We start from the raw sequence: 10,010 nt of genomic DNA, 5'->3' as shown, positions 1-10,010 counted from the left end.
AAATAAATGTAATGTATTAATTCATAGTTCCATGGATGGAAAGTTGTGACAAGATTCATCTGTGATCAGCTAAGGGTTTTCCTGACCCAAATCCTGCTTGTCTGAGTTTTCCAGGAGTATTTATTCATCATTTGCAGTTTGCATGTTTGAGCAAGTTTGGAGCCTACAAGCTTTTGTGCACTTCAACCCATTCAACAGACAAAGGCAATCTGCTGGATGACAAACATGTTTGCATTTGCCTGACAGGAGTTCCAAGACAACCACTGGGGCTGGGGGTCTGTTCATCCATTTAATAGCAAGCTTATTCTCCTCATTTGCTATTCACCCATAGGCATCTTGGGGAAAAAGTTGATTGGCACAGCAAAGTTGGTAACGCAGTTCATTCACATTGCATGTGGATGACAAATGAGTATAATGTGCATTTAAAATTCTGCAACACATTGAAAAGCTCTGTAGACAGGACTCACTGTCTCTCCAGTTGTGAAAAAACCTCCTGAAACTTTTTGGTGGCAAGTACTAATTTCATTAAATTTACCATGACTTCCAAATGTACTGACAGCATTGCAGCCAGTATAAGAATGCAATCCCACCAGAGATCTGCTTGCCAAGTCCCCAGTAGCTGCATTCAGTTTGATGATATCAATAAGGCTCATCCTCATCTTTGTGACACACTTAATGTACATGTTAGAATCAATGGACTGATGGAACCCGAGAGCAAGAATAAACACATCCATATCATCTGCCTCGATAATCACGGATTTGCAGCAACCAGCAGCTAAACACGTATGCTGGAGTATGCATGTGTCTGCCTCTTCCTGTATTGATTGAAGACCAGTCTCCTCTTCAACAACACATTTTGTTAGTCTGAAGCACCTTTTTGCACACATCAAGTCCATCACTTTGTCTGCAAGTTTTGTCCTTTGCTCTGGGTGTTTCCAGTCCTCTACCAGGAATTGGATCAATTTTGCTTTGCTAGCAGCACAGGACAGCAAGCACCTTCAGTTTTTTTGTATACCTTGTCGAGGCTTGTATGAGAGCTAACACAAAACGCATATCAAGGGGGGCATGAGACAGGAGGGGAGGGAGTGGGAAGGACAAAACAGTGGGGAACAGAGACATTAGGAGATTTGTGGAAGGGAGAGGGATGGGACAGGGAACATGAGGAATACAAGATGGACATTACAGGGACTTCCAAGAAGGAAAGCAGGGAATTTGAAGGAGGTGGGCTTGGGTGGATTATCGGGGGTAGAAAAGATCGAGGATTTGGATGGGGGATGATAAGAGGTGGTGGTGAACAGTTGTTTTGAAGGCCTGGAGGGAAGAATGGGAATGAATAGAGTGAGGGAGTTTATTCCAAAGGCAGGAAAAAAGAGGAATGAAAGAGTGAAGGTGAGCAGCGATTCGTGATTTTGGTAATTTTACCTGAAGGGGGTTGTTGGCGGACTTGGAGCGCCCTGCGGAAATGTGGTGGGGACAAATCGCAGAGAGGGCGGGGGGGGGGCGAGACTGGAGAGGAGACTGTAGAAGACAGAAAGACCACCGACCAACCTGCGGTGATTGAGTGAGCGGGCCAAAGACTCAGCCTCATTGCGGGAGATGCCAATGATCCGAAATGCCTTGGTTTCTACAGCGTGAAGCCGAGAAAGGTGGGAGGCAGGAGCACCAACCCATAGGGGAGAACTGTACTCCATCAGGCTGCGGACAAATGCTTTGTAAGTGGTCAGGAGCTCAGGTGGGCCGAGGAAGGACTTTGCACAATGGAGGATTCCCAGTCGGCGACTGGCTTTGGAGGCGAGGTTTGAAATGTGGCTTTCCCAGGAAAGGTCATGGCAGATAGTGAGACTGAGAAGCTTGAAAGAAAGGACTTCTTCCAGAGGATTGTTGAGAAAGTGGATGGGGGTGGGTTTCTAAACGGTCCTTTCGGAGAGACATAGTGAGAGTGTGAGATTTGTCTGGATTGAAAGACATGTTCCACGTGTTGGCCCAGTTTGTGATTTCATCCAGATCTGCAGTGAGCAAAGAAGCTGCTGCTTGCCGGTCTGAGGGATGATCGATGGTACGGCAGAGGGTGGAGTCATCAGCAAAGAGTTATAGAGGATTTTCCAGAAAGTCGGAGAGATCATTGATGAAAACCAGAAAAAGAACAGGGCCCAGAACGCTACCTTGAGGAACTCCATCCTGGACAGGAAGGGGGGATGAAAGAACTCCATTTAGGGCCACACGGTGACTGTGACAGGAGAGGAAGTGTGCGAGCCATGAGTGGAGATGTCCTTGGATACCATAGGAAGAGAGTTTGGTGAGCAGGGCAGGGTGCCAGACTGTGTCAAAAGCACGTGATATGTCCAGGGATATGGCTCGGATTTCCTGTCTGGCATTGAGGGCTTCCATCCATTGTTGGGAGAGCAGAAGCAGCATATCCAGTGTAGAGTGACCTGGTCTGAAACCAAATTGATGATCGGAAATCAAGCCATTGGAGAAGAGGAAGGATTTCATGTCTGAAGCGATGATGGATTCCATAACCTTGCTGATGATTGGGAGAAGGCTGATTGGTCTGTAGTTGCAGGGATCTGTTTTTGCACCTTTTTGTGCTGGGCAGTGATGTTTGCTGATTTCCAAGCAGATGGCATCTACACAGGTATCTGCACAGGTAGGCATTTCAGTTTCTTCTCCTGATAGGAATGATTTCAGTAACTCAATCAGCAAAGTGGGAATCTGGAGATGATTCCGTATAAATTCAGCTCTTCTGGTTGTCGAGGCCAGGTCTGTTTCTTCGGAGTCTCTTTTCTCTCGTTTCAGGGATACAGCAGAGCCTTGCCAACTATGTTTCTCATTTTTTTCATCTCCATGTCATCTTTCCTTGAAGAATCAAGCTCTTCCTTTACTCTCAAGTGTTCCTTTTCCAAAGCCTTGAACGTGATACTATCTGGCACAAGAAGGAGCCTTCCACGATCATCAACGGATAAGTGAATATTGCGACCATATTCACTCTGAAGTTTCCGGTGTATATGTGCTTTTTGGTATGCATATGAACGTCACAATCACCAAGAGATTCCACCAAGGAAATCACTGTTCCAGTTAGTTCCGCCATTGGTATAACATGAGGCTCAGGAATTAATGTCAGTCTAATGTGTTTGAATAGCATTTTGTATGCATTTGCCTCCAAAATGGAGTACAATTCCTCTTCATCAAAATCGGCAGAAAACGTTTATAGTGCTACCCGTTGCCTTGTATATTTGATATAGCAAGGTCTATGGTAGTGGACTTCAGCTGTGACAAGCTCCCGTAATGTTCGCAACATAATTTTCGAATCCATCCGTTCCATCTCCAAAGACCGCATTCTCTCATCTGCTCGCAACTGACAATATTTTGTCAGCGGCTCATGTGAACTTGATCCTTTCAGATACTTGTTTTCTTTGTTGCAAAATATGTGTTCAGGTCATCTATCCTGGAATCACTGGCCAGCATCAGTCTTGAGGATTTTCTACATCTCAAATCCAGGTCACCTACATAGGGATCTTTTTTTTTTTTTTGAATGAAGACTTTCCAATATCTTCTTATGTGTGAATGATGCGAGGCATGCTCTGTGATAACAAATGTCCAGTATTTCATCTTGGTCAGCTGTACATTGTAATTTAGATTCAAACCGATGTACCATCGCTGCCTCCAGAAATGCTTGCCAAGAATTCGCATCCTTGGGTTTTGTTAGTCCTGCAGACAAAGCTTTGTTTGGACATGTTATACATGACTGCATTTTTTCCTTGGTCGCTTTGATCGCCTTGCCGCACCACCTATAAAACATAGGAGCATGAATCAATAATTTTATTGCTAAAAGTTGGTCTTCCCACTTCTAGGCACTAATTGTCTGAAAATAGGTAACAAGAATAAAATCATCAATTGTGGTCGCTGTTTTGAATTTATGTCATACATTTCGTGAAAATTGAGGTGAACAAGCTGAATATACATGTGAGCTGAAAGCATTACATATGTACGAAATAAGTTGTGGAGCTAACCAAATGCCCAGAAACTTAACACTACTAATGTTTCACATCCCCCCCCCCCCCACACCCCTCACACAAATATAAAGTGAAGAAGAACAGTTGGAAAAGTCCATCAGGTTTATATAGGCCTACATAGGAGCAACCTTCAATTTGCCATATCCAGGTAAAGCATCCATTTTGAGAAGTCCATCATGCAGTTTTGTTTATGTTTGGGGGATACAAAAACATTGCTGATGGTCTCATTTTGTACCTCAGAGTGGAACCAACCAACCTGTCTGGCCCATGGACTAATATGCATGTGGGTACACTGTGAGCATCAAGGAACATTCAGGGATTAAGGAAATACTTTTCAACATCAGAAGCTTTATTCAAGGTAATATAATAGTAATATAGTATTTATACTTAAAGATTCATGTGAAAATGCAGATATAATGCCATTACATCCCAAAGCGAAATAACAATAAGCAATATCAACAAAGGGTTAATTCGAGTTTAGAAGAAACATCACCAAAAGGTGTGTGGAGTTCTACATTCATACTTAAATGCATATGGATATCTGCACCTCTACATTGTATGTCACAGGAATCATTACCATAGTGGTGGAAGATAGGGACACACACATTGTGTTGGCAAAAGGGCAAATGTCTACTTAATATACATTCCAGGAAAAATCGGAATTAATTATGGACAAGTGGAAAAGGCATTTAAAACTTCAACATGATGTCTTCCTAATGTGAAATTATGGATTGTAGGAGAATATCTCAGTTGAGAAATATCAATAAATGCTTAGAAAGTGGCTGTATCATTATTTATGCAAAGTATTGTTAAGAGCTATAAAACTTCGAAGCGAATGTACAGAACTTACAATGTACTATGTTGGTTCTTTCCTGAGAACTACTACTACTACTACTACTACTACTACGACGTCGACTGAGGCCTAAAGAGGCAGCATCGGGCAAAAGGCATGCCTGAGAACATGATGAGTGAACATCTCTCCAGAATGAAGGCACTCGGTATTGCGTTTGAGAAAGCAGGGATAGTAATTGATTCACCGATCCTGAATTGCAAACAAAAGCTTGGGGAAGTGTTGTTCAGAAGAAAATGGATGACATGTCAGAATTATAAAGTTTCCGAGGAAGGTATAATGATAACGAGAGAAGGTTTAGTAAAGTTTGCGTATCAGATCATATGAAGCAAAGCCTTGTCAAAACTGACGAGAGGAAACTCTTACTCGACAGCATCATAATGAGATATTAAAATTCGTACCTATGGAATAGAGTGCAGAAAATGCTCAAAAATGTCTGGTCTTCTTTTGTGTGGATCCATTCCATCCCCACCACACCATTCCCTCCCCCCACCCCCCAATCCTTCTCCCCAACTCAATCACATTTTGGTGGAGCAGGAACTCACCACACTTGAAAAGAATGCTTCAAGAAGATGAAAACAAGATGCCCATGGTGTATTGGCCTGATGAGCAACCAACATTTTGAGGAACCAATCGGTTTGAAAATCAAGGATGTTAAACTGCACTGGTCGCTTTGTCATGAGCTTCACAGTGCTGTCAAAACGTATTCTGATATTTATCAAGTCGTGTGTTTGGAGCATTATCGACATGATGCAAGGAAAAACCAAATTGCATGAATGTCACTCAAACGTTTGACCACAACATTTTGTTTTTCTGATTTTGTTTAAAAGTTTTTCAATCGCATAATAAACTCGACAGCTTCTGAAAAAGCAAAGCCCATCCACTTTGTATTCGGACTTCTTCTTCCGCATGCTAAATGGTACCTTTGACCTTTTGACCAAATTATTAATTTGTCTTCTCCATATTGTCATAATAAAGCTTTGTTGCAAATTCAATGATAAAGCTCAAATGATAATTAGAATTTCAGGTCAATTGGATGAAAACTTATGATTTTATGTGATGCTGACCTTTGACCTTTTGACAGTTATTAATTTGTCTTCTCCATATTCTCATAATAGAGCTTTGTTGAAAATTTGATTACAAAAATTCAAATGCTAAAAAAACCACACACACACACACACACACATGATTGCAAAATCCCATCTCCCGCTGCATGGAGGACGGGCGAGATTGCATTTAGTTCAACAAAAGTCTCATTGGTATGTGTAATGGTGAGAGTATATTATTTTCCGGGTCTGGGAGGTTGGTGGTTCCAAAGTCATATGAGTCACACCAACAACTTTAAAAATGGTATGTGCTGCTTCCTTGCTTGACTGACAGCATTTAAAAGGATAGAGCACAGACAATCTGCATACGTTGATGTTTATGGGGAGGAGGAAATACCTTGCTGAGTGTGGTGAGATAAGCGGCACCATTGTTGTGACATTGCTGGTACCCAGAGTGCCCCGGGAAGTGACGACACTTCCCCCAAGCTCAGTGGCTGTGTTCACCTAACAGTAGCCAGTGGTCTCATCTAACAGTCCTGTGTTGTGTCTTATGTATTCGTCTATATGCGTGTGTGTGACAGCTCCACTAGGAGCCTGAGATCCTACCAAAAAAGAAAAAGAAAAAGAAGACGTCGTGCAGAGCGCCAATACTTGGAAAATCCATGAAACAAATTTGACTTCAAATATAATTGGTGGTTTAATTCAATGACCAAATATGCAACTCTTCAAATTTTAAGACAATCGGATGAAAGTTCACAATTTTAGAAATTCGGCCTATGTTGTTCTTTTGGCCTATGTTAACCTCAAAAACGAATTGGAGGTTGAATTCAGTGACCTTATATGCAGATTCTCTTCATATTTCAAGTCAATGAGATGAAAATTGAAGATTTTAGAAATTTTACAAATGTTGACCTTTGGATAATGTTGACCTTTTGACCGAAACAAACAAACAAAAAAAAACAGGCTTCTTGCTTATGACAAACTTTACTATGTGGTGAAGTTTTGTGAAGATCTGTTTAAAATTGTGGCCTGTAGGCCATTGACAGACAAGCAAACAGACAAAATAACAAAATCAACTCACCAATATATTTGAAAAATCTTCGATTTTGCAAGAAATAAAAGTGATTCTTTTCTGTTGACATGCTCTGGATGATTGATGACTGGCAGAAATTTTTGGCCTATAGGTATTGTTCGGAGATCCTTCCTGGCACCCTTCCCTTGTGCAAAAAGCAAGGATTTTTGCTACAATAATACATGATGTGGCCGAGTGCTTCACCTCATGCTCTCTTACTTTGGCTGCACCCTCGTTTTCCATCCATACACCAACCCCTCTATCCTTTTTGCCTTTGCACCAATGCAACCCTCTGAAAAAAGAAACCATTTTTGCTTTTTTTCCTCAAGTTAAAGATAAAGGGTTAATGTGGCAGCATGTGGATATAATAGATAGCATGGCTTGATATTGATACTCTGACAATTTCGCTGTAAACCTTGATAAGCCTTTGATGGATAAGCCAAAATATCTGGAGTACAAAAACGAAAGCTCTTTAAACTGCAACAGACTCATCTTGTAATCCATTAAAAGGAGTGGAAGTGAACATCAAAATGTGCTTTTTGTGCATTTAAACATTTACAGTTCTGAGTGAATTTACTGTGATGATGGATGGGTTCACTGCTGTGATGGCTCAACTGTCATGGGAGTTCTGTATTGTAAAATGGTGATTGCAGGTCAAAATCCTGGCTCCTACTGGGAAGGCAATGGCAAACCACGCAGTGTATTTAATTGTCAATGAAGCTGCTTTGGCATCAATATCTTTCTTAGGAAGGAGATGCTATTAAGACCTGCCATGTGACAGATAACTGATACTGATGATGACACATTCAGAAGATCAGATAGACCTTTTATTACATGTTCACATCTTCTTATTGAAATATACAATTTGGTGTGTATTTTTAACCTCCGCCACCAAAGGTGAAGGTGGCTATATTTTCACCCCTTTCTGTTTGTTTGTTTGTTTGTCTGTTTGTGTGCAGCATATCTCAAAAAGTTGTGGACGGATTTCGATGAAATTTGGTAGACTGATTGGGTGTATGACAAGGACAAACGGATTAGCTTTTGGTGAAGATCCGGATCTGGATCAGACTATGAGAATTTTTTTTATGTGATTCTTCACCTTTGAGAGATTGGGACAAAAACGATATCTCGAAAAGTTGTGGACGGATTCGGACGCAATTTCCTGTCGAGCCTTTCCAGATAAGTGGTCCAGAATAAAAGCGACTTGCTGTTGGTTGTTTAAATTCTGAGTAGCCAGCTGACAACGAACATCGGAAACCCACTCCTGCATTGTAAGTTTGCTTGACTTTTCAGGTTTGCCATGGAAACACTCCAGCTTGTGTGAAGACGACACAAATACTAAGCATTCTTCAGTTGAAGTTGAACCTGCACTTGAAGCTGGCATAACTAGTCTTTGCTCGTCTTTGTGCCTAAGCTCTTGGATGAGGTTGCGATTCTCTGCTATTGCATCTGACGTGTCTTTTTTGCTTCTGCTGGCTTCTGCTTTTCTCGACTCAACTCTTCCTCTAACCTTGCAATAGCAGCTTCTAATTCTTCTGGGGTAGCTATAATGTCACAACAACGACAAGTATCAAATATACAGTGGTGGGAAAATCAAATCACTGGTATTACAAACCGGTTCCAAATTTAATGCAACAAAAGCAAATAACAGATTTCTCTCACCAACTTAGCAGGAATTTCTCCAATTTCAGGAGCACAGCGTTCATCAAAAAAGAGAATAGTTCGTATACTTAACAGGATCCAATCACACAACCAACATCAAGCTAAAGATCCAGAATCTCTGATTTATCAGGAGGAATCAGTCCACACATCACTTCACACCAAATTGATCGAAGCACCATGATGGTCCATCTGGTCCGCCTGGTCATCAGTCTTCTCGAGGGATGTGACTTGCACTGGTTGCCGCACAGGCGGGGGGGGGGGGGGTGTTGTTGCATATCCCACTTCTGACACCATAATGTGATGCGGGAAGAATTAAGCAAGACACAGGATGATGGTTGATACTTGCTGTATTTGAATATGCAGGTAATAAAAGAACGCTTAAAGATACAAAAATACTATTCAGCAGAGATACATCACAGTAACAAATTAATACCTCAAGCAATCGATGAAATGATGTTTCCATGTTTACAATAAATACATCGAGTATGCAACCACAAATGCATCCAAATACAAGCCCTACAGGCTTGACCCATTGCAACCAAGAGATACATCAGGGGCAGACAATGTCTACATACACTCTCAAGACGTGCACCAAGGAACACCTGGACAACCAAACCCTTCTTTACAAACATCAAGCAACAAATTCAGTATCAAGACATGAGGATTGTTTAATTAGTTAATTGTATCAAACCAACATGTGTGAGTAGAACACACAATCAAACTGAATAATTTCTACTCATATAGATCACATAAATCATGCATGTTCAAGTTCCATTTACAATTGAATAAAACTGCGTCATAAAGCCACAACCAGATTAGTTTAGTAACACCAACGATGGGAGTAATCATAAAGCATCTCAGTATTCCTTAAGGAACTTACCTCTGTCTGACCAGGGTACAGAGCAAAATGAGAATGCTGATTGATCCGTTCGAATCTCACATCAGCAAACAACAATTAAATCTCCCATTTTCTGACGGTGATCAAGTCTCCGCACCCAAAGAAGAAAATGGCGGCAGCTTTTCGAACATGCCGGATGTGACGTATGGGAGGAAGCTGTGTCAGTCTCAAACAGAATGTGACATATGGGAGGAAACTCTGCGAGGCGTGCATGCTCGCAAATTAATCACTTACACACAATACACATAACTCAAAATCAGAAATCGAGTTAGATAGTTGGCACAGCTTCCACGTAATTCAAAAGGATGGGATACAGAAGTATTATCTCTGAGCTGTCTAGTCTGTTTCTATTCCCGACCGCACTATAAACTGTCGAATTGGTGCTTTTGCAGAAGGTTGATGCATCACAAAGTGTGCCGTCCCTCGGATGGATGTGAAGCCGGCTGTGCCATCTGCTCACATATGGTGG

The 10,010-nt window shown here is 41.5% G+C and overlaps 1 long non-coding RNA gene across 1 annotated transcript in view; it reads right to left on the bottom strand.

Annotated features, from left to right (window-relative positions):
* LOC147021827 (uncharacterized) overlaps positions 1–9,696 on the bottom strand; it is a 24,353-nt gene extending 14,657 nt beyond the window's left edge. Inside the window, exon 1 of the long non-coding RNA XR_015060948.1 lies at positions 9,524–9,696. This is a non-coding gene — a long non-coding RNA (uncharacterized LOC147021827). The remainder of the gene's footprint in view (positions 1–9,523) is intronic.
* Between the last annotated feature and the right edge of the window lie 314 nt (positions 9,697–10,010).

Source organism: Eptatretus burgeri, chromosome 8, assembly GCF_056783735.1.
Source record: "Eptatretus burgeri isolate ZD-2024b chromosome 8, Ebu_testis_v1, whole genome shotgun sequence".
Classification (NCBI taxonomy): Eukaryota; Metazoa; Chordata; class Myxini; order Myxiniformes; family Myxinidae; genus Eptatretus; species Eptatretus burgeri.
Note: the sequence above shows the minus strand (reverse complement) of the source record. Positions and strands in the feature narration are given on the sequence as shown.